The 26000-nt window shown below is 39.5% G+C and overlaps 1 protein-coding gene across 1 annotated transcript in view; it reads left to right on the top strand.

Annotated features, from left to right (window-relative positions):
* Positions 1 to 3113: 3113 nt before the first annotated feature.
* Positions 3114 to 26000, top strand: part of LOC134536465 (uncharacterized) — a 117983-nt gene continuing 95096 nt past the window's right edge. The window contains exon 1 of the mRNA XM_063376183.1: positions 3114 to 3238. The gene's annotated coding sequence lies outside the window, so the exon portion shown is untranslated. The remainder of the gene's footprint in view (positions 3239 to 26000) is intronic.

Genomic DNA, 26000 nt, shown 5'->3' with positions numbered 1-26000 from the left:
TAGAGGGTTGACAGCGCTACCTACCGAGTATTCTATACACTACTCATTCCATGGAGTGTGTAAGAAAATATGGCAGAATTACGTTTCGTCCTTTGGACGTATGGTACTTTTCCGCCTTTTTCGAAGAGGCCAGGCGGAATACTGCCATTATGGTAGTCTTCCGATATGGTAGTATTCCGTCGCCCCGCTTCTCAAAGCTGCAGCATAATACGTGTGGAAAGCTACTCATATATTACATAAACAGCGGAAAAGAAATCTCGGAATTCAAAGCGATGACTGTAGGTTTTTAATAAACCATTTTTTTTCCCCAGAAAAAATATTAACCTTCTGCCTATAGTTTAACAATATTTCTTTCATTCTCCCAAACAGTACAAAATTGACCCCAAATTTAAGTAGTTGATAATTTAAAAAAAAAAAAAAAATTGATACATAAAATTAAACGCACAATTGTCGTAGTTTATTTTCGTGGGAGAAAGGTTTTTTCAGATTCGTAGCGTCGATGAATAATGTGCTATCGTTTTCCAAAAAATAAAGTTTTCACTAACTTTTGATGCTACTAGGGATACCCCGTATGTGTGGGTGGTGGGGATGACTACTATATATATAAGGCGAAGCGTGATGTGCATGCATCAGTTGCCTTTCTTATAAATAAAAGGGCATGGATAAAAGAAGAAAATTGAGAAGTAGGAAGTGAAAAGGGAACAGTGAAGTGTGAGAATTGAAAATATAGAGACAAAATTCCAACGCGTAAGAGAGAATTTTCGCGATTCCGTGTAGTATCGCAAAGACAAAATATGACGTGGAAAAATGAATCCGAAGAATAAATGAAGTCTAGCGCTGCTACGAGAAATTTTTCAACGGAGCAGAGATAATCAGACAGAGGAATAACGTTTCTTTTGATGTACGTCTTCTATATTAGAGGTTGAAAAAAAAAAAAAAAACCTGCACAGATGAACCAACAATAAAACCCAGCGAAGCTATAAAATCTCAGTTAAGGTGGTTGATAGACAAAACTGGAAAAGGTTTTTTTTCGAAAAACAGAAAAATCACTTTAACTCCATTGATACATCCTAAGGTTTTTTAAAACACCAACCACTAGCTCAAGGACTGGAAAAGTTGGGGTTGAAGGACAAAAAATAAATTAATAACTCCCTTAGTAAACACATTAACAAATCCATTCATAGATATAATAAGCCTTTTAAATATCATATGATTATTTTGTCTGAAATAATTATTCATACGGCCAACCATTACTACCAGGATTGGAAAAATTAGGGGTTAAAGAACAAAAACTTTTAAAATTCCCTTAGTAAACATAGTATCAAATCCGTTCAAAGTTATTGTAAACCTCTTAAATACCGTCTATACTTTTTTCAGTAGTAAATTTTGATACGAACTACGAGGGATAGAAAAAGTAGGACTGAAAAAAAACATTCTCCCTTAGTGGTTACAATATCAAGCCCGTTAAAAATAGTTGTTAACCTTCTAAATATTACCAGAATATTTTCTGATAACTGCAATCCTTAATGCAAGAGGCGGATAAATATGTTTAATCCTTAGCTTATGGGAGAAAATGGGTAGGCTATGTTATTTTCATGATAGTTTTCACAAGTGGCACAGCACAGACACAACATACGTGTGCCAGGCCATATGCAAAGCTCATTACCATATTATTCTTATCGAGACCATTCTAGAAATTCTACGAGTGTGCCGGTTTAATTGAAACGAAAACGTTCGTATCATTTTGGCTGCGTGGAATATGCGAAAATGTGTGATCTCTACTTCTCGAATGTTCGAGACCATATTGTTTTGCTTTTTACATGTAGTTCCCAGAATGAACTAAAAGTTTCTAAAATGTTCTAATGCTACACAAATCCGAAGTAAGATTTGTAAAAATTCTTAAACTTAAATTGCTTTTCCTGGCACTTAAAAAAATTGACTTTGGCCCTTTTTTGTCCTAACGTACATAAATATGAACTTTGAAATCTATCTACATGCGTAGAGGGCCGGCGCGTCCATATAGGCGAACTAGGCAACCGCCTAGGGCGCCAAGTAGCTGGGGGCGGCGCAGCACGACACACAACAGCTCATATAACATGTTTAACGATTATTGAAACTAGATGAAAATGGATTTTTGTAACAGTTTGGAATGTTTATATTGATATAAGTAATTATTTAATGTCCACGGTGACCTGTTTATGATTTGTAATAAATAAAAAAGTAAAAAAAAACACAAGCCTGCTTACATTTGATTGTTGACAAAATCTTAGGCTTACGTGATGTGTTTTGAGGCAAGGCAAATTTTTTTGGGGTGTCCGTCCGGGGGGGGGGGGGTGGTTGCATTAAGGTTTATCGCCTAGGGCGCCAATTTACCTTGCACCGGCCCTGCATGCGTGTGTAGACCGAGCTAGAATGGAATTTAAAAAAAAAATTCAGGAGACAACATGCTGTGACGTAGTTGAAGTCACTTTTTATTCACGCCATTGTCATATTGTTCTGCCGTTGTGGAAATGGCGCTTGATAACGTCTGATGATGGTTGTTAAGTATGAATTAGACTCTCCACCGTTTGAAAAAAAAAAGTAATTTAAATTAACTTCACAACGCAAACACTACACTTAAGCCAATGTTTTGGGCGTAAAACTCATACACTTATGTAATCATGCAGACGTGGTCACCCCCCGATACCTAGAATGTATTATTTATGCACGGACTCCTTGCGACGATAATTCGGTCCGATTCGATGGATCGATTCCTCGAATCTTTTTTTTTTTTTTACCCCCTGCTCGGTGGGACCATTCAGCGGTTGGAACACAAGACCCCCACTCTGTCCCTGAGTTGTCAGAGATGCGCCGAATGGAATAGTCGAACTATGAATGGATTGATGCCCTGTTTTTTTTATTATTATTTGCAATACGACGTCGGGAAAGGAGTGAAGAGGCGCTCGTATTGATTGTCGACGGCGGTGACGACACTCCCGGGCATGGGTGAGGAGGGAAGCGAGGAGGGGGTGGAACGCACGTCTCCCCTCCGCCGCCACGAAGCTCGCGCATGCGCGCGGCGTCACTCACGTGACGTCAGGAGGGGTTGTGGGGTGTGGAGGGGGGAACAGCCGTTGAGCCCCGCGCGCGGGCGACGTGTGTTCGGGACGACGCGACAGCGTCCAGACGCCGTCGTCGTTGCCGCCGCCGTCGACAGACGGCGCCACCAGCAACTCCCCGCCTCCCCCCGTTGCAGCAGGTGAGGGTTCCCGATGTCACCCCTCCTCTTCTTACCCCCTCCTTTTTTCCTCGATACCCCTTCCGCATAAATCTGCTTGTTTTGTCAAACGAAAACGTAGTTATCTCTTCTTTTTTTTGTCGGAAACAATTTTGCGACTACACTCTGTAAATTTATTTTTGTAAATGGAACAGAAGTACAGATATTTGTAAAATTGTACATTAACACGAAAACAACAACTGCATCACTACAAAATAATGTTCGCAGTAATTACTGGGTTCGGATTCTCATGCGGACATCCATGCTCTGTGTTGTTCCAATTGCACCTCGAACAGTTAAAAGTTATATTCGTAAACCGTTCCTTGAATAAGCTTTTCAGTTTCAACTGCGAACATAATAAGCATGATACAACAACAATATGAACACAAATTGTTGAATACTCGATCATATTACCCATGCTTCAAAAATGTTATGTTTGAATGAAACATAAATTAAAATATAAAATAATGCGCCAAATTTCGTAAGAAGTATTCAGTATTATCTCTAAAAACGTGTTGTACAAAGTTACAATATATTTCTTGTAGTATTACAGACTATTCCTTGACAACTGGTTTCCAAAGGAATTTTTTGTATACGTGCAGAATTTGTTTAATCTGCGCAATGCATGCCGGCTTATCTCTGGCGAAAATCAACACCATCCACCAAAGTATTGAAAATATTTAACATAAACATACCGTGGTACATTTAGTATTTTAGCATATCTTTATCCGATTTAAAAAAAAAAAAAAAAACAGAAATGAAACACAAGTACCCGTCAAATTGAATCCAATGCCCCATCCCCACCAAAACAATTAATAAATAAAAATAATAATAATTTTAGGATCGGTTGTGACCGAATGCCGGTTTTGTCGGCAAACGATTTACAGAAAAATAATCTGAACAACCGAAATCAGAGGTACCAACTTTAACAGATTTTTTTTTACTTCTTTAAATTTGCTAGAAATGTTACTGTTACTTGCAGAGCGTTCCAGCGAAAATAGGTTTTCTTGAGAAATACACGACTGTTTCGCTTAACACTTTATCATCTGTTAATATTTTATAACCTCCCATGCAATTCGTACTTCCACAAATAAAATTCTGGGCAAGCCTGTTTATGAATGGTTGTAGTAAAAATAATTTACATAGTGTTTTTAGTTAACAGACAAGAGACAATCGATTTATAATGTGCTGCTCAACAAAATGAGTTTTGGCAATTTTTTGGGGGTAACAAGGCGCAATGCAATCAAATTAAAAAAAACTGAGAATCTCTTTCTACATAGAAATTTCATTACCGTGCGCTTATTCCGTTTATGACTATCTCATTTTTCGACTGCAAGAAATTTGTTTACAGATGATTTTATTTTGAGAAGTATGTTTTTTTTTGTTTAAAATTAAAAAAAAATGTAATTGTGGAATCTTGCAGGTTTATTTGGGGAAATAAGTTAATATCGGGTCAGTACAATACTTTTTTTTTGTGTTTAAAAATGTTTCTTTTTTTTTATATATACCATTTATACCATAAATTGTATTTTTCGCTCTAAGCAATTTGTCTCTCTAATAAGGCTTTAATATACTTTGTCAATAGTTTCAATATGTCTATTCTTATTGGTGCTTATTGCCAGGAGGAGCGCGTTCCGCACTTAACTTGGCCAATGAGGAAACATGTACTGCAATCTATGTAAATAAATTTTTATGACTTTAAGACCATCTTGGTGACAATTATATTCTCCATAAACCATCCATAGATGCGGTGCAATATGATGATAAGTTAGCAATCATATTGCACCGCATCTATGGATGGTTTATGGAGAATATAATTGTCGCCAAGATGGTCTTAAAGTCATAAAAATTTATTTACATAGATTGCAGTACGTGTTTCCTCATTGGCCAAGTTAAGTGCGGGGAACGCGCTCCTCCTGTCAGTAAGCACCAATAAGAATAGACATATTGAAACTATTAACAAAGTATATGTGTGTGTGTATATATATATATACACACATATACATACACACACACATATATATATGCTAGAATTTCTGCCTTTTGTTTAGCAGTAGTTTGCATGTATTTTTCGCGAAAATATTTTGAGACTTGCTGGAAGTTGGAACACTGTACCATCGTCTGTGCTTCGTGATCAGGTGATTGAGTTTCTTTAGGGGGCGTGTCCATAAATTGCGTGAGGCGTTTAGGGGCGGGAGGTGGTCGAGCCGAATCACACCCAATCTCACGTGGGGAAGAAAAAAAGGTAGGGAAAAAAAGGGGGGGGGGGGAAGCGTGTGTGTGTTGAGTCTCGAAAAATATCACGTAATTTATTTGCCACAAGAAACAGAGTAAAATTGCGAGAGAAAAAACTGGGTTAAATTAAGTAAAACATGTTTCTCCACTAAAATCTAGCTAAATCCCACACAATAATATTAATCGCGGTTATACGAACGCCACAAAGTCACTCTTGAGACAACACACGAGTCCCCGTGGACTTAATTAGAATGAATATCCTTTTACGAATTTTAGTAGTTCCTATTTAAGTATTTTACTGTTCGATTTTCTCACTGTGATTCTAGACTACGTTCTGACTTAAATACTAGTCTTAACTAGTCTTTAAATAAAAGTAACTAAGCAAATTATGTTTTTTTTTAAATAAAATTAATCAAGCACAGATTAACGTATTTACACTAAAAATACGCATTGTAAAAAATCTCACGTGAGATTAGGGGAGGGGGTCGGGCTAAATCTCACACCTCACCGAGAAGGGAGAGGGGGTCGAAAAATCGCCTCACGTAATTAATGGACGCCCCTTAAGGTACACGCACACTGAGGCATACCAACCTCAAAATTCAGCGCGGAAGCAAAAGGCATCCCGAATGGCTCAGTCGAATAAGGCAATGGCTTCTCTCGCATACGGCCGCCAATCACAAGGAAGAAACCACCGGCGCGGGCATAGCTTACTGCAGTGGAATCAGCGGTCATATTTTTTTTTTGCAAAAAAAAAATACGCCAGCCCCTATTCATTGTTTTACTTGGCCAGGCCATTTAGAAAGAGTTTGCTTCCGTACAGAACTGCTGTGGTTTGTGTGCAGATAATGGGCGCGTACCTTAAACGAAACTCATCCAATCACCAGAGATAACGGAAATTTCGCGCATTCCATTAAGTCCCAAGTAATAATCCCAAACCTTCACGCTCTCGCACCGTGTTCGTGATTGGACCGCAGCTATTTGGACACGCCCCTCTACGACCGTGAGCCAAATATTCCCGGATAGGAGAGAAGTAAGCGAATCAGATAGTGCCAACTAACGAGGATAAAAAATTTTTCCCGCCAAGAAATCAACTAATGGATAGAGACCGGAAAAACTCACGGATTCATTCGGCGATAGGCTAGAATTCAAATACATATACCTCTTAGATGATTTTGCTATTGGCTTACTGTTCATCTGGACGAATCTCAACCAGTTATAAACCCTCAACCGAAGAAGGATCGAATCACAGACGAACCAGCTGAGACGACTTACAAGTCGGCAGCCAATGAACTTGCGTTATTTGCCCAAGTGTACAGGGGAATGTGCCGTCTATCCTGAAGGCCAACGAAACCGCGAATTTTTCCTGGCCCTACTAATGGATAAGCACACATGGGTTCACCACACCGATGACTTTGAACTCTACCCTGAGGCCTGTGACGAATTCGCGAAATTTCCTGGGTCTCTCTACCAATCACACAACACAGGCGATACTAAAGTGTTTGAACACAAAACTGGTCTAGAAATTTTTTCGAGAAAGAAAAAAAATCGCCTCTTGCCATCATATCTAGAGACCGGAGAAATTCGCGAATTCATTTCACGACAGCGTGAAATTCAAATAGTTATACCTCAGCGCTGCCTCTGCTATTGGCTCACAACTCACCTGGACGACTCTGGGCCGGTGAGAAACAACTCAACCGAAGCTGTATCGAATCACAGGCCGCTACTTTGGGACACCTCCACAAGACAGCAGCCAATGAGAGAGTGACATTTGACCGAGTGTACGTAGAACTATAAAGTTCATCCTAGAGGTCATTGAACCCGCGAATTTTTCCGGTCCCTAATGATTGGACTACAGTGCTCCTGACAGGTCTATGACTACCCTGAGCCAGTTATGAACAAGGAGTGGTAAATGTTACCCAATCACGTGTAACTCGCCGAAGAATGTGGCATTTCTATCGACCAATCAGTACTCTAAAAAAAATTTCAGTTTAATGCGGCCCTGGGGTAGTGTTGTCGAACACCATCCCAGCACTAACGTCTCGGCTCTTGGAGGGCGCAAGTAGGGTTACAAGTCCGACCAGAGTTCAACCCATATGTAGAGACTGGGAGGATCCGCGCTTTCGATGACCTCTAGGATAGACTGTACACTCCCCTACATACTCAGGCAAATACCATGTCCTCATTGGCTGTTGACTCGTGAGACCTGTTAACTATGATGCTTGCGATTCGAATCTTTTTGGTTGATGGGTTTTTCATTGGCTGAGATTAACTGTGAGCCAATCACATAAGCGATCTAAAGGTACAGTTGATTGGATTCTAGCACAACGCGAATTGAATCCGCGATTTTTTCCGGTCTCTACCCATATGTTTTTTTTTTTTTTTCGGCAAGTTGCAATCGTAAATAAATAATTCGTACACCAGTACCATTGATTGAAATATCCAAACCGGACAACTTTTTAATTCAACTTGGATTTCAATTCAACCATGACCTCGCAACTAGAGTCTTGTTTTATTTGCCCTGATCGTAGCCGAAACAAGGACAGGTTACAAAGGAAAAACGCGTCGGAACAGTCATTACATAGAAATCTTAAAAAAAAAAAAAAAAAAAAAAAAAATTAAAGTTTCCACATAACTTAGAACTATCACGAACTTAGAACCGTTTCAACTTAGAAACATCGGAACTTAGAACCGTTGCAAACTTAGAACCACGGCTACTTAGAACCGCCATAGTTTAGGAACAAGGGCCCTAGAACCGTCGCAAGTAAGAACACGTAACTTTGGAATCTTTGCAAGTTTGAATAATTGTTACGTTGTGTGTTTCGCCCAAGTCCCCGACAGAATTCTCTCTCCTCCCCCCCCCCCCTCCTCCTCCTGCCCCGAGAGCATTATGGGCGCGGTGCTGCCTCTCTCTTGCTCACTCAACTTCTCTTGACGGCTTGTTTCCGGGACGAGGAAGTTGAAACGGAAGCACTGTGTTTTGTTTGTTTCGCCGTCGACGTCCCGCCAGGTCGACTCGCGGGTCGCAGCCGGCGCGGCCGCCTCCATTAGCGTAATGGGGCGTGCGTCGCCGCGGTTGGTTGCTGTGCGGTCCCCCCCACCCTCTCTGCCTGCCGCTGCCAGTCACTGTTGCCAACCGCGTACGTCAGGGACAAATGAACGGCAACAGGGAAAAAAAAATATTCACGGTTTCACTGACCTCTAGGTAGGGACTGGAAAAATTCGTGGTTCCGATGACCTCTAGCATAGACTCCACGATCCACTATGTACGCTCATTGGCTACTGACTCGTGACACCTGCTAACTGGGATGCTTGTGATTCGATACTTCTTACGTTGAGGGTCATTCATTGGCTCACAGTACGTCAGGCAAACTGTGTTCCAATTACTGAAGCGGCAGTAAGTTACACGTACTTGGATTCTAGCCTATCACGAATTTTTCCGGTCTCTACCTCTAGGACAGACTCGGCGATCCTCTATATGCGCCCGGGGGAAAATTTACACCAGCTCATTGGCTATTGACTGGTGACAACTGTTAATTAGGATACTTGTGATTCGATACTTCTTCTCTTGGGGGTTTTACAAGAGTCCTTCAGGTAAACCGTGGTCCAGTCACTGAAGCAGCACGAAGGTGAACGGGTTTGACTCCGCAAAAGTTTCTGGTCTTCTCTAACAATGAAATTATTTAACTGGAATCATTTGGTGTAAGGCTAAAACTCAACAGTCCTATGAATACTGTACCATCACATGCTTCCCTACTGGCCTATTTCATATGCATTACCTCCCCTTATTCGGAGTGGGTAGATGTGATCTGGTGTCTCTCTCTACTGCCAGCTGGTAGCTGACTGGTCCCACAGTCGTAGAGGGAGTGATTGGTAGGGGCATGCAGATTTCGAGAAAAGATTTCGAGACTAGATGAAAGTTAAAACACTATAGCATCGTCTGTGTTTCGTGATAGGGTGAGTTTCTCCCAGGTGCAAATCTATTATAACAACACCAATCACAGTGATTTAGTTTGGAAGTAAACGCGTAAGGCAACGACTTCTCTCGCAGACGGCCGCCAATCACAAGGAAGAAACCACAGGTGCTGGTATACCTTGTTGCAGTCTAATAAGTGTTCAGATCTTTTCGCGAAAAATGCCTGCCCTAGTGATTGCTATCATTAGAGTCCCGGAAATTTCGCGGATTCCTCTGGCCTCAGGATAGAATTCAAAGTTATAGGTGTGCTCGACCCATGTTTACTTTCCCATTGGTTGATTTCTTAGCGAGAACATTTTTATCCTTGTTATTTGGCACTACCTGATTCGCTTACTTCTCTTCTAGCTGGACATCGTTGGCTCTCGGTCGTAGAGGGGCGTGTCCAGATAACTGCGGTCCAATCATGAACACAGTGCGACAGTGTGGAGGTTTGCATTCTAGCTTGCGACTAAATGAATCCGCGAAATTTCCGTGGCTCTAGCTATCATCAAAGCATTGCTCAAGTTATAGACGTTTTCAGTCTAACAGGTGAACAAAATAATCCGTGAGATTTCCGCGTCTCTAAGCATGCATACGGCAACAAATTTGCAGGAAAACGTAAAATGCTGTGCCTATATCGTGACACGTCTGTACGTTAGAAATTACAGTAAAATGTACGGAATTTTCATCGACGAATGAACCTTAAATAACCAAAGAATTCTACGTGGTTCCAGGTAACTGGATCTTTCCAGGTTAACTCTTTCGAGTTGTGTGTTGTGTCAGAGACATGACAACCAAGCACGTGAAACGCAGATGAGTGTGTTTGATGTGTACCTACTTAACACATTTTTTTTTGTGTGTGTGCTCTAAGATTATTCTAGCAAGTAAACTCAGTTCCCGTAAATTTAAGAAAATTTTATAAACATTTATGAAGATTACAGGAGAAATTTCAGCCAGTATTCTTCGTAAATATAAGATGAATATTTTTAACCGTGCATGTCCATAGAAAAAATGGCATGATAATGCAAAAGCACGACATGTCGAATGCATTTGGAATCATTAGTAGAGACCGGAAAAATTCGCGGGTTCAATGACCTCCAGGATAGACTCCAATATCTTCTACACACTCGGGCAAAAGCCAACTGTTCTTTGGCTGCTGACTTGTGAGTCGTCTCGACTGGGTGGCCTATGATTCAACACTTCTATGAGTGAGGGTCTCTAATTGGCTCTCAGTCTTCCAGATTAACAGTGAACCAATGACAGAAGCAGCACTAAGGTATAATTATTTGAATTTTAGCATAACACGAAATTAACCCGCCAATTTTTCAGGTCTCATATCATTAGGGACTGGAAAAATTCGCTCTTTCAGTGACCTCCAGGATAGACTCCACAATCCCCTACATACTCAGGCAAATGCCACCTGCTCATTGGCTATCGACTCGTGAGACCTGTCTGTTGGTTTGTTTGTGATTCGATACTTTTTTTTTGGTTGAAGGTTTATCACTGGGTTAAAAGTAGTTTATATTGGCCGGTCCTGAAACTGTAGTTGGAGTGTGGAGACGGGGACGCCGTCCGCCATATTGTATTGTGACGTCACAGCGGCCATGGTGTCAAAATCCCTCGAAATCCCCTGAATTTTCCAAAAAATTTCTCTATTTAGAGGGGAAAAATTTACCGTTTTATTCCTCAAAATTCAACAATTTGGAATTCGAAAAGACTCAAAATATATTTGTCTCAAAAAACGAAAATTCCTCATAGAGGTTTGAATTTCTCATCGAAAAAATCCAATAAACTTCTGAAGGAGAGTTTTGACCTTGACCGTAAATTAGAAAATCTTTAATTTTTTACCAAACAATTCCGAAAAAATCCCTAAAATAGGTAGAAACAAAAAAAAAATTATTCACTTCAAATTTTTAGTTACCTAATCCATCTCGGTCCTCGGTTAGATTCCCGGCGAAACTAAACATATAATTTATTAATAAAAATATTTAAAAAATAATTACAATTTTAATAAATTTTTTATAAAAAATATCTTTCTTCCATCACACCTTCCATCTTGGATTCTAGAACCTCCCGTCATTTGAATAGTGACTATACGCCCGCCATCTTGAAAATCTGTAATTTTAATCAGAAAAATTTGAAAAAAAAATTCAAATTTATAAAAAATTTATATATTGAAGTTCATTAAAACACACATAATAGAGTCCTTGGTTCAACACCGGCGAGGTCATTTGATTAAAAATGGCGATGAATCCTTCCTCCATGGAAGCCATCGGCAGACTGACCTCCAACCAATAATTCCAAGGCAGATATTAATCCAGACAGTATAACGTTATGGCAGCCATCTTGTTTTCAACTGCTAGAGATCGCTGCCGCCATCTTGCATCCGACATATTGTTTTCATCTGCTAAAGAGCGCTGAGGTCATATTAGTTTATTTCTTACCCGCTAGAGTGGAGTAATTATTTATTATCTTGACATCCACCATCTTTTCGGCCGTCTTGGCAGCCATCTTGAGATTCTGTAATTATTAACCTAGAAATTCGGCGACAATTCTAAAAAATAATTTAAAAAATTACTTGATAAATACGATTGACTCGATTGAATACCTTGCTTGGTTCCTTGCTAGATGCAAAAAATAATAATTTTACATAAAAAATTTCTATTGAATTTAATATGGTGAAAAATCCCCAAAGCGGCTTAAATTCCTCATCTACCAGCCTCCAGTAAGTCAGTGATGACATTGACAGCCATCTTTATATTTGTAATTATTAAAGTAGAATTTCGAAAGAAACTCTAAAAATCTTTAAGTAATTTACTCATTTATATGTCGATTGATTTGATAGGTTTAGGTCCTTGGTAAGATCTTTGCTCGATTTAAAAATATTAACATTTTTAGGTCAAATATTTATTTAAATTTAACATTGAAGTGGCAGGCTCAAGAAATAAAATAAAATTACGAATAAATTTTTTTTACGTAAATTCTACAGTTACAAACAAGAAATTACTTGTGTTTATCGATTTCTGCAGTCTTCTTAGAAGACAAAGCGAATCATTTGCGTGTGTTTGCCGGGCATTTAAAACATAGCTTCATTTGTGTAACACTGTTAAATAATAAAAATTTCCATTGAAAACATGATTATTGATAATGAGTAAAATCAAAATATTAGTAGGTATTCTATAGTTTTTTTTTCTATTCGCCTTTTATTTCACATTTTTTGTAGTCTACGTCCCATTCTTAGAGACCGGAAAAATTCGCGGATTCATTTCACAATATGATAGAATCCAAACAACTGTAGTTTTATGTTGCTACTCTGATTGGCTCACAGTTTATCTGAAGGACTTTGAGCCAATGAAAAACCTTCAACCAAAAAAAAGTATCGAATCGCAAGCGTCCCAGTCGACAGGCGTCACGAGTCAGTAGCCAATGAGCAGGTGGCATTTGCCCGAGTGTGTAGGGGATGGTGGAGTCTATCTTAGAGGTCATCCAAAGCGCGAATTTTTCCAGTCTCTACCCATTCTGCGTCTCTTATAACCAGGCTCTTGAGGCAGACTGATCCTCTGCCCCCTTCCCCCTCCTATTTCCCACAAGAAACGTCCGTGAGCCCACACACACACACACACACACACACACGCAGACCAGTACATTTCAAATTTACGGTTGCTTTTGTGTATACGAAAATTGCGTTGACTCTTGAGGTTCAAACCTTCAGCCAGTGTTTAATCTGCTACACGCGCCAAAATTTCTCCGCTGATGTCGTTGTGTAACGAGGGCTCCGGCATCCAATTACACTGCCCCGTGTTTTCGGTGTACGCGGCGCTTACGCAGAACACATAGAGAAGTTAATAAACCGATTAGAGCGTGCACACTCTGTGTGAAAGCAGCTTTACTCTCTCTCTCTCTCTCTCTCTCTCTCCAGAACGGGGTAGGTGGATTCAATGGACTTGGTCATTACCGTGAAGTGGATTAAAGGCTGGAGTCTGCTCTACCAAAGCGCGGTTATGAATGTGAGGCGATAGTGTTAAGGCCAGGTCTCACGCCCCATGTTTACATATATATATATACACCTATATATACCTATATATACCTATATATATCATTTTGTCGACATTACTGTTAGTTGAGGCCTTATCTCTGCAAATACAGCACGGAACTTTTTCGTTTGTGTGGTTTTGACACAATTATTTTTAAACAGATATTGTACTTAGTGTTGTAATGGGTGTAAAATGTCGACCAGGGGATGTTTGTGATTGTTTACACTTTGTACGGCAATCATATTTGCACCAGCAGAAACCAGCAGACGTTGTCCTGCCAGTATTTTATATATTTATTTACCTCTGTATATATCTGAATTGAATGGTTTGTATGTAATCTAGAATCTATAAACCGTTTGAAATTGTATTCCCTATAAAACTCACTCGCCAAATAGGCCTACTAATCACAGGCACAATCACTGTTTTTTTTTTATATTGAGGTTTAAGGATAGTAAAAATCACAATATATTAATTTTAATGGCGATCGGTTGAACGGGAGTAGACGTTTATGCACTGCAGCGCCATCTAGCGGCGAGTTATATCATAATGGATAGCATAAAAAAATTCTCCATTGAAAAAAAAACACTTCGATGTGCCAAGTTTCATGGTGATCGGTCAAACGTTGTCGGAGTTTATCAACATCATATATATCATCACCCATATATATATATATATATATATATATATATCTGTTAAATTATTTGTAACAGAAAAACAAATGCAAGAGAGGTATGGCGTTAAATTTACAGATATAGCCATTAACTAATAGTAATGAAGAAAAAAAGAAGAAGAAAATAATAATGGCGCTTGAGTCCACACCCCTCCCTCACCAAGGTCAACCTAAAAGGGGAAGTAAACGCGCTCTGAATGGTCCGGCCACATGAGGCAATGCCTTGTCTTGCAGACGGCCGCCAGTTACAAGGAAGAAACAGTTGGCGAGGTCGTACCATCTTGCAGCTGAACGAGCGTTCTGATTTTGGGACCTTGGGGAGGGGAGTTGCCTGTCTATAAAGTCACGAAATAATTTGCCTAAAGAAATAGTTCATCTCCTGAAAGCGTCTTCTTGCAAGAACATACAAAGAGGACTGTTTCCACAGCCAACATACATTGTTTTTCCTCTTCTCCGTGCCCCCCGTCCCCCTACCAAAATTATTTTTTATCTCTCCCTAGTCGCTCGTTATTTTCGAGAGGGGAGGAACTTCAAAGCACAGCCGTCCCATAGGAGCCAGCTCTTTCTCTCTCTCTCTTTCTTTCTCTCTTTCGCTGGCAAACTGGGTCCTGTTTAAGCCGAGAGTAGTGCTCCTACGACCCGCTCAATCCGAATATCTGCGAATAGACAGCATTTGTGTTTTGTAAACTGTTCGTTTAAATCGTTTACAGATTATTCCGACCTACGGCCGGCATTCTCATATTTCTCCCTCCCACATATGCGCCCTATCAGGGTAAGGTGGGAGAAACTTCCAGTTCGTCTATACATTCCAGAGCTAGGGATCACTCCCTGTTGTTTGATCGGGAGGGTATTATAGCTTCGGGCAATGACCAGCGGCTGGGGGCACCAACCCAGCATAGTCAACGCCTCAGCTCTCCCTCTACCTCACTCAGCTGACCAGACAAGTTGGCTGTGTCCTTAGCTCCTATACCTTATCAGTAGGGGCAGGCATTTTTCGCGAAAAGATATGAACACTTATTAGACTGCGACAAGATATACCCGCGCCTGTGGTTTCTTACTTGTGATTGGCGGCCGTCTGCGAGAGAAGTCGTTGCCTTGTTTGGCAGAGCCACTCAGGACGCGTTTACTTCCGCACTGAATCACTGTGATTTGTGTTGTTACAATCAATATGTACCTGGTAGAAACTCACCCAATCACGAACCACAGACGATGCTACAGTGTTTTAACTCTCATCTAGTCTCGAAATCTTTTCGCGAAATCTGCATGCCCCTACTTATCAGCACTGCTGGCGCCTACCCCGATCTCCCACATCACACTGGGACCCCTCAAAACACCCTCAAATCGTTTTACAGGCAGAGCGACGGTCATTTCTTTGGTCTTTGGATTCATTGGGTAGCAAATGTCACTGTCCCCTGCGACGGCAGAAGGCGGTAGTGACAGTCCCCGCCTGAATTGCTAGGAGCAGACACATTTACACGCGGCAACCAATGTTCGCGGATACGCTAGAATCCAATCGAATGTACCTCCATATTGCTTCTGTGATTGTCTCGTAATTTATATGAAGGCCTGTGAGCCAATGAAAAACCTTCCACCCCCCCAAAAAAAAATTATCGTATAGCAAGCATCCCAGTTGAAAGGTTTTACAAATAAATAACCAGTGAGCAGGTGGCATTTGCCTGAGTATGTAGGGGATTCTAGAGTACATCCTAGAGGCCGTTGAAAGCGCGAATTTTTCCGGTCTATGTATCTAGATAGTTGTAAGGTGCCTATTGTACCCGTTGAAAAATCATGAATACAACGAAGACTTTAATTTAATATACATATACACGAAATATTTATTTAAAATACGATTTATTTTTAATACTGTGCAAATATATATGAAATGATAACAATATTTTTTTTTACAAAAGATAGTTTTTAATATGAAGAACCTCTTGAAAAACTACACTGCGGGTTAACTGTCTCTGGTCAATCAACAATCTTCCTTGCTTTGGATTCGATCCAATTCAAGTATACACCAGGATGGCAACCATATTGGCAGTGCGATTCGTATGAAGGTGCTCAATTGAATAGAGTTCGCCACAACATTAGCATGCTGCAATTCAAATGTACCTTAACACATATTCGCTGTCAGTTAATCCTGTCATTAAGCGCTGGTAAATTGACGCAACGTTTGTTGGTATGGATTCATGTTTGCAAGAGGAGGCCAACAACTTGAATATCTACGCGGCCGAAACGTGGCAAACTAACCCACGGCTCGCAACTTTATCACTGGAAAAAAAATGCTGAAACTATCGGCCTCGTCAAAATATGACGTAATGTTTCCCCCCCCCCCCTCCCTCCTCCACGTGAATATTATCTTTGTGCTACGGACTCGACCACGGTCATATCATGGTCATATAGATAGGTCTGGCAACTCACATTCGTTCTCCGTCGGCTTAGTTGAAGCTCGCGGCGGCCTGCGAACTAACGGCGCTAGTAGTAGTTGAACCCATCATTAACATTGCGTTAAATGGGAGTTTCGTATATAATATGATAGATAGAGACTGGAAAAATTCGCGCTTTGGATGACCTCTAGGATAGACTCCACCATTCCCTACACACTCGGGCAAATGCCACCTGCTCATTGGCTACTGACTCGTGACACCTGTCGACTGGGACGCTTGCGATTCGATACTTTTTTGGTTGAAGGTTTTTCATTGGCTCAAAGTCCTTCAGATAAACTGTGAGCCAATCAGAGAAGCAACATAAAGTAACAGTTGTTTGGATTCTATCATATTGTGAAATGAATCCGCGAATTTTTCCTGTCTCTAATGATAGATAATTCCTTCTTAATGTTTTAATTTTTTTTTCCAGATTATTATTATTTTTTTTCATTCTTTTGTGTGCTTGGTATATGCCCAATTTGTACCAGTGCCTTAACATTTTTCCACATTTGTTAATCAAGCTGAAGTGGCGAGAGAGAAAGCCTCGTTCTTTTATTACGCCTGGATGTAATGAAGATTAAAGCTTAAAACCATCAAGTTTTTCTCTTTATTTCGTGTATTTTTTCATACATACCTAATAACCCGGTAAAAGGGAAAAAAAATTTCACATTGGAAATAATTTTTTCATTATTTTGTCGAGTAAGTGGCATTGTGTAATTGTTAAACGCCTATCTGATAATCTGCCGGCTCAGGTTCGATACCAACTAGAAATAAATTTTTTTTTTTTTTAAAATTACATTTACTTTTATTTCTTTCAATATTAAACGATTAATTACAGAAATTAAATATGTATAAACAGTTTAATTGGTTGAAGTTTTGAACATAATAAACATTAACGAAAATTATTGCAAGCAATTATCTACTCTGCTTTTTTATTTATTATGATAAGAAGAAACATTAAATTGTTAACATTTTCCAATAAAATATATATTTTTATGACAAATCGCTGCAGACACTACATATGCTGTTGGCAACTGTAAAGGCTGTTTATAAACTGTAGGGAAAAAATGTATAGTAATGGCCAACTTCAGGGGATTTGAAACAGCTGCCAGGATCGTGAGCTCTGAAGGCACGAAAGAGATAAAGAAAAGGAATCAAATGGAGATATAACGAAAACAAAACGTTATCATTGAAGGACAAAAGTTTAATTCACAAACCACGCTCAACAGTAAATACAATTCCAAAATGTATCATTTAAAACATTTCTTATTTCAATATATTAATTAACTAAATTTAAAAAAGGTTACTGGATTGAATATATTAATTTTAAATACATTAAATTTGACTGTTTGAATATATTTAATTTCTGTAATTAAATGTTTGATATTGCGAGCGATAAAAAAAACTGAAATTGTTCTTTCCATTTAGAATCGAACCCGAGCGTGCAAATTAATCGGTCGATGCGTCTAACCACTACATCACGCCACTAAAATTTTTAAATCGTGAAAAAATTATGTTTTATATTATACTTTATAATGTTTAAACAGCTCTTTCTCGCTTCCTAGGGCACACTCATTTTTAGTCGAAATACTTCAGGACGTTGAAAGATGCGCCTACCCGCTTCTGCTCACGCAGTTTAAACCAAATCGGTGAGCCCCGACTTGAATCCTCCCCTTGATAGATTAAAAAGAATTACTGGATTTGAAATGATATTTGAAAAAAAAAAAAAATTGACATTGAAGATTAAGATGTATAGCTAGAGACCTGTAAAATTCGCGGATTCATTTCGCGATAGGATAGAGTCCAAATACTTTTGAAATTATTTTGCTTCAGTGATTGGGCCACAGTTTATCTGAAGGACACTGGGCCCGGGGCCAATGAAAAATCTTTATAACAGAAGAATTAGCGAATCACGATCATTCCAGTCAACAGGTGTTACGAGTCGGTAACCAATCAGAAGATGTAATTTGCACGAGTGCATAGAGGATCATGCAGTCTATCCTTTAGGGATTTGAAATCGCGAATTTTACAGGTCTCTATGTATAGCAAACGAATATTTTTGATTTAAATAAGTTTTAAAACAAGCTTTCTTATGGGAGATCCTAGTTTATTATTATTATTATTGTGGGATCCGCATTCTCAACACTCAAATTTTTAACTGACATTTGCGGCTAAGTTACAGGTTATTGCTATGCATTAAACCCCTAAAAAGCTCCCAAACAAATTTAAAAAAAAAACTTTGCACAACGTTTGAACCGAAATAAGAGTTTTAAAAATATATTCCCACTTTTATACTAAAACCCCATTTAACAAGATGTTAATGATGGGTTAAACTACTACTAGCGCCGTTAGTTCGCAGGTCGCCGCGAGCTTCACTGAGCGGTCGGAGAATAAAGGTAAAGTTGCCAGACCTGTTTGTATGACCGTGGACTCGGCAGCAATGCTAGGAGGAACATGTTAGCAAAGAGCAATGAAAATGTTACACTGCAAGCGCATGAAAGCATAAATCATACAGCGTTACAGTCAGTCAGCGAGTGAGTCAGTGGTAATGGGCGTATTTATATTTGTAATAATATTTTTTTTTTTCAGCGCCAAAGTTAATTATGTATACCAACCTTGGGAAGTACTTTAGACCATAAGTGGTATAGAGGTTTTCAACTTATTTTGCCGTAATGAATCCGCAGTATAAGTTTGTGGGTTGAATTCAGACTCAACTTGTATATACCTATATTTGTAAATGCCAAATATATATATATATATATATATATAATGTTGTGTTTACATTATTTCAGGAATAACATTTTTAATTTTTAGCTTACGCATATTATAAGCTGATTTTAAAGTCAAACAAACATGTTACTGACCGAACAAAATGTTAGGAATAAACCAAAATTGGGTTCTCAAGACGCAGAAAACTTACGAATGAAAATGAATTGATTATTTTAGAACGTCTGGCTTGTAATAATCAGCGAAGACACGTATGACACAGCTGTGAGAAATATAGCACAATACTAGTTTATCTGTCACAGCATGATTGATTAGTCCGAGATAAGTGACTCGGCAAACACCCCCCCCCCCCCCCCCCGCCAATCACGTTATTTACGTAAGGGCCAGGTAATGGTCATGCGCACGTCGTGTGAACGGCGTTTTACGTAATATAATTCGGTTACGTGCAACATATACGGTTACAGAGACCGCTAAAATGTTCTGTTCCCAATAGGCTTAAAATTCAAGTAATTATACATTCGAGCTGTGTTCTGATGTTGGCTCACAATTCACGTTGAGGACTCTGGGTAAGTGAGAAATCTTTAGCTAATGAGTAGGGACAGGAAAAATTCGCGGGTTCAATGACCTGCAGGATGAACTCCATAGTTCTACGTACACTCGGTCAATTGTCACCCTCTCATTGGCTGCTGTCCTGTGAGACGTCCCAACGTAGCAGCCTGTGATTCGATAAAGCTTAGGTTGGGTGTTTCTCATTGGCCCAGAGTCATCCAGGTGAATTGTGAAGCAATAGCAGAGTCAGCACTGAGGTATAACGATTTGTATTTTTAGTCTATCGCGAAATGAATTCGCGAATTTTTCCGGTCTCTACTAATGAGGTGTCGAATCGCAGGCGACCCAAATGAGACGCACGTTATAACAAGTCAGCAGCAATTTAAAAGGCAGGGACTGGAAAAATTCTCGTTTTCATTGACCTCCAGTACAGAATCCACGATCCTCCGCTTACGTGGGTAAACTTCACATGTTCACTGGCTGCTTGCTTGTGACTCGTCTCTACTGTGTAACTTGTAGTCCAACACTTCTTTGACTGAGTGTCTCTAATTGGCCCAAAGTCCACCAGGTTAACAGTGAACAAATATAAGTAACAGCACAAAGGTATAATTATTTGAATTTCAGCATATCACATGATGAACCCGCGAATTTTTTTCCTGTCTCTATTAATAGGTGAAATTATCCGGAGTATGCATAGGATAGTGGAAAAAAAATATCTGAAAGCTTATTAAACTGCGATAACGTATAACTAGAGGGCAGGAAAAATTCGCGGGTTCAATGACCTGTAGGATGAACTCCATAGTTCTACGTACACTCGGTCAAATGCCACCCACTCATTGGCTGCTGTCTTGTGAGACGTTCCAGCGTAGCAGCCTGTGATTCGATAAAGCTTTGGTTGGGTGTTTCTCATTGGCCCAGAGTCATCCAGGTGAGTTGTGAACCAATAGCAGAGGCAGCACTGTGGTATAACGTTTTGTATTTTAGCCTATCGCGAAATGAATTCGCGAATTTTTCCGGTCTCTACGTATACCTAGAGGTAGGGACTGGAAATATTCGCGGTTTCGATGACCTTCAGGATAGACTACACAGTTCTGTGTATTTTCGGCTAAATACCGCCCGTTCATTGGCTGCTGGCTTGTGAGTCGTCTCAGATGGTTTTCCGGCAATTCGATAATCATTTTGGCATCGGCTCAGAGTCGTCCCGATGAACAATGGGCCAATAGTGAAAGCAGCTTGAAGATATAAAAATGTGAATTTTAGCCTATCGCGAAATTAATCCGCGAATTTTTCCGGTCTCTACCTAGAGGGCAGGCATTTTTCGCGGGAAAAAAAACTGAACGACTGTTAGACTGCAACAAGGTATACGTGCACCAGCGGTTTCTTCCTTGTGATTGGCGGCCGTCTGCGAGAGAAGTCGTCGTCTTGTTTGACCGAGCCACTCAGGACGCGTTTGCCCCCGTACTGAAGTATTGTGATTGGTGTTGTAACAATCGACATGTACCTGAAATAAACTCTCACCGAACCACACATAGACGATGCTACAATGTTTTAAGTTTCAGTTAGTCTTGGAATGTTTTGCGAAACGTACACGGCACTGGTTTGTTCCTTACAATTCGTTAACGTCTGCAAGAGAAACCTATTTGCCCGGGCCATTTAGGACGCGCTTGCTTCTGACACGGATGACAATGATTGGTAGAGACCTGCAAAATTCGCGGATTCATTCGGTGATAGGCTAGAATTCAAACACATATACCTCTTAGATAATTTTGCTATTGACTTACTGTTCATCTGGACGAATCTCAACCAGTTATAAACCCTCAATCAAAGAAGGATCGAATCACAGACAAACTAGCTGAGACGACTTACAAGTCGGCAGCCAATGAACTTGCGTTATTTGCCCGAGTGTACAGGGGTATGTGCAGTCTATCCTGAAGGCCATCGAAACTGCGAATTTTGCAGGTCTCTATTGATTGGTAGGAAATGGACAAAAAAAATCGTGGGTTCAATGACCTTCATGACAGACCACACGATACTCTCTAATATGCGTGGACAAACTTCGACTGTTCATTGGCTGCTGACTTGTTGGGCGTCTCCAACTCGATAACGTTTTATTCGAAACTTATTTTACTGAGGGTCCCTAACAGGCCTGAGAGAGCTCTCCTGATCAAGAGTGAACCAATAGCAGAGTGCAGCACGAACGTATAAATATTTGAAGTTTAGCACATCACAGAGTTAATCCGCGAATTTCTCCTGTCTCTAACGTTCGGCGTGCTGCCACGAAACACAGACGGTATTACAAACTTTTTTAACACACAGATGGTCTGAAAATCGTTTTGCAACAAGTAAATTGTCCTAAAAGTCATACATTTGAACAGCGTTCTCGTTTGACCACAGTTAGTTTTGATACGCCCCGAAGTACAAGTGAGAAATAACAACATTACAAAATTCAAACATTACTCAATCACATGCAATGCGTCCGTAAGGTAAAACGTGGAAGCGTCCAATGGACAATACACACTGTTACAAATTTTTACGTTAAATTTACAAAGAACGCTTGTTATAAATAATCCAGAGATCTTCATAAATTTACGGTTATCTTCCTTAATCTACGCTGATACGAGGTTTATTGACTTCCAACATGAATCCATGAAAATAACCTTGGTATACTTGTTAAGACTCCCGCAAACACACTCTTATTTCTTCTACGAGTGTGTTTAACGCCTCCTCCCCCCCCCCCCCCCAAAAAAAACTACTGATTTTGGAAGTCGAAATACGGCCTAGTTTCTACGAAGATTCGGTTATACAAAATTACAAAGAACTCTTATTTTATTTAAGGCGAATTCTTCGCTGAAAATTCTGTAAATTTACTGTTATTTCTAAGAGTGCACACCGACTTATTTGTCTGCAAGTGTTAGGAGTTTACCTTGGTAACAGAACAATAACCAGGGACAGCTGTATTTTGCAAATAATAACTGGGAACAACTGTATTTCGCGAATAGTTAGTGAAAACTGTATTTCGTGAATAATTACTAGGGACAACTGTGTTTCGCGAATGTATCGCGTGTCAAGGTATTTCACAAAACACTGTAGATTTCCTTATCGTCATTTATTGGCTGTGTTTTCCCGCACTTGACGGGGCCAACAAATGAGGCCATGTTTTTTTTTCGCGAAAAGATTTCAAGACCAGCAGTGTATTAAAACTTTGTAGCATTGTCTGTGTTTCGTGGGGTAGGCTGGGTCTATTTCAAGTGCGTGTCTACTGTCAACACACCAATCACAGCAGGGCCGGTGCAAGGTAAATTGGCGCCCTAGGCGAAAAACCTTAATGCCCCCCCCCCCCCCCCCCCCGGCCGGACACCCCAAAAAGAATTTTCCTTGCCTCAAAATACATCACGTAAGCCTAAGATTTTGTCAACAATCAAATGTAAACAGGCTTGTGTTTTTTTTTACTTTTTTACTTATTACAAATCATAAACAGGTCACCGTGGATTTTAAATAATTACTTATATCAATATAAACATTCCGAACTGTTACAAAAATCCATTTTCATCTAGTTTCAATAATCGTTAAACATGTGGTTGCCTAGTTCGCCTGTATGGACGCGCCGGCCCTGATCACAGCCATCCAGTGCGGAAACACGTCCTGAATGGCTCCGGCCAGACAGGGAAGACGTCCGCCAATCACAAGGTGACAATGGCTAGTGCAAAGGCACGCGACAATGCAGTTTAACAAGCGATCAGATTTTTCCGTGAAAAATAACTTGTCCCTACCAATCAGAATGCGGGTACCGTAATTCTGCACGCCTGCAGTTTGCCATGAACTCTACGAAAAAATATACAGTGTTTTGTGACATACCTAATGATAACGCGAACCTTGCATTTTTTTCTTCTGAATTGTATTCTTCTGTTTTTCCCCCCTTCTCTCTAACGACCCTGCTGACAAAACGTAAAACTTAATTTAAAACGTTTCGTAAAGTCTTCGTGAGTCCAACTGAAAGTTTGGTTTGAATTGTCTCTTTCGGAATCGTTAGTCAATCACGCAGTCACTGTTACGTCCTAACCGTCAATAGAATCAGGAAGAAAATTCAGGCAACTATATAGGGAAGTGACCTTGTTTCCTAGATATCACCTCAAGTTCCTTCTTTCTCGTAATTCTTTACGTATGAATCAGGTCAGTTACTACTAATAAGATAAAAACGTAAGTGAAGTGCTTATCGAACTCTTATAGTACGTCATACTTGACATAAATGTAGATAAAGTGATTTGTCGTGGGGTTTTTAAGAATAAGTGGCTGTTATTTCGCTGAATGCAAGTGGAGTAACCCACAGATATTTTAAGAAATAAATCCACCGATATCATTTGATTTTTTTTTAAATTCATATGCGGTTTTCAGCACGAAGTTTAGCTGGATTCTGATCAGCACAGGAATCTACTTGTATGGAATCAGGTCCGCGGTGACTCTGTGTAATGACTTAGCGGCAGAGGCGAAACATTTTACGGGTCAAATTATTTGTCAAAACACTATTACTAGGGCCATGCATATTTCGCGAAAAGATTCCGAGACCAGCTGAAAGTTAAGGCAATGTAGCATCGTCTGTGTTTCGTGATTGGGTGAGTTTCTTTCAGGTTTAAAACACCAATCACAATAATTCATTGCGGAAGCAACTGCGTCCTGAGTGGCCCAGCCAAACAAGGGAACTACTTCTCTCTCAGACGGCCGCCAATCACAAGGGAGAAACCGCTGGTGCGCGTATACCTTGTTGCAGTCTAATAAGCGTCCAGCTTCATTCGCGAAAAAAGCCTGCCCCTAACTGAGTGAACACAAAAAAATTATGTCCTGTCAGAACAGCATTTATTAAAAACTAATAGTAACATCCAAAATTCACAACAAAAAAAATCAACAGAAAACATGTTCTCTCGCTTGTGTGCAAAGTCGTTCCCAGGTACAGCAACTCATTCCGATAACACAACTATAAACATAGCACAGAAAATACAAAATTACTAATCACTAATCAAAGCATCAATTAAGAAAAAGGAAAAGAAAAACATTGAAAATCCTACTAAACCTTGATACGTTATTGGAGCCACAGCAGTCAATGTACAAAACATGAAAAAATTATGGCTATACCTGAAAATGCATATTGGCTTGAAATATTAAAGCCTAAATAATTACTCCACAACAACAGACTTTGATAACTTTAAGACCATCAGTAATCATCCTAACCCTTGAACACGAAATATGAGACATTACAAAATTAGCTTGGAAACATGTCTAATTAAAACAACTTCATTAAAACTGGGTTAAATAACTGTGCTGAAGAACTTAACTATACAACCCATACCATTAAGAACGCATTTTACGTTACTCTTGAAGTGTGACGTCTCGTAACAAACAAAAAAGGAGGGTTGTCTGTAAAGTCAGTTTACGGACGATAGATAATTTTACGTGATAACGTCATAAGAAAGATTGATAAAAAAACATACTTTTTAATTTTCAAATATTATTTACAGTTTTTGCAAATTTAATTTAAATAATTTGTTTAAATATAATCACGAACAATTAGTTATAGAAATAAACTGAAATCAAATCAATGTCAATAAATTGTTAATTTGAAATGACGAAATTGAACAAAAAATAAAAAAAAATGTAAAATTGCTGCTTTCAAAAAGCCCGCCTTAACCTATTTTGATATTATAGAAGATTTTCTCGCGCGGTGGTTGGCCAGTTCTTGCAAGCTCGGCTCAGGCGGAACGTGAAAAATGAGTCATGCTTTTTTCGTGCGTGCAGCCGGCGTTCATCGATTTATAAGACGTTATCACGTCAAAAAAAATACTAAATTACGATTTATAAAATAACACACTAAATGCTTAACGCCGTTCGAAAATTTCCAGTTCGTCCTTTATATCGAGGGAAAATAACTTCTCGCAAAGCAGTGCGTTATCAAGTAACACACTCGCCTCCAGTTAGTACTTTCGTACTAGATCTAGTACTTTTATAACTTTTTTTAGTGGTCTAGTACAGATCCAGTACATTTTTCTTTAATATAATAATATTATAGTAACTCCAATAGTTTTTATTATTAAGCGTAATTATTTTTAAAAACTATGGAATGTATGTGTGTGTGTGTGTGTGGTGTGATATTTAAGTTCGA

The sequence above is a fragment of the Bacillus rossius genome, chromosome 11 (genome assembly GCF_032445375.1).
Source record: "Bacillus rossius redtenbacheri isolate Brsri chromosome 11, Brsri_v3, whole genome shotgun sequence".
Taxonomy (NCBI): domain Eukaryota; kingdom Metazoa; phylum Arthropoda; class Insecta; order Phasmatodea; family Bacillidae; genus Bacillus; species Bacillus rossius.
Note: the sequence above shows the minus strand (reverse complement) of the source record. Positions and strands in the feature narration are given on the sequence as shown.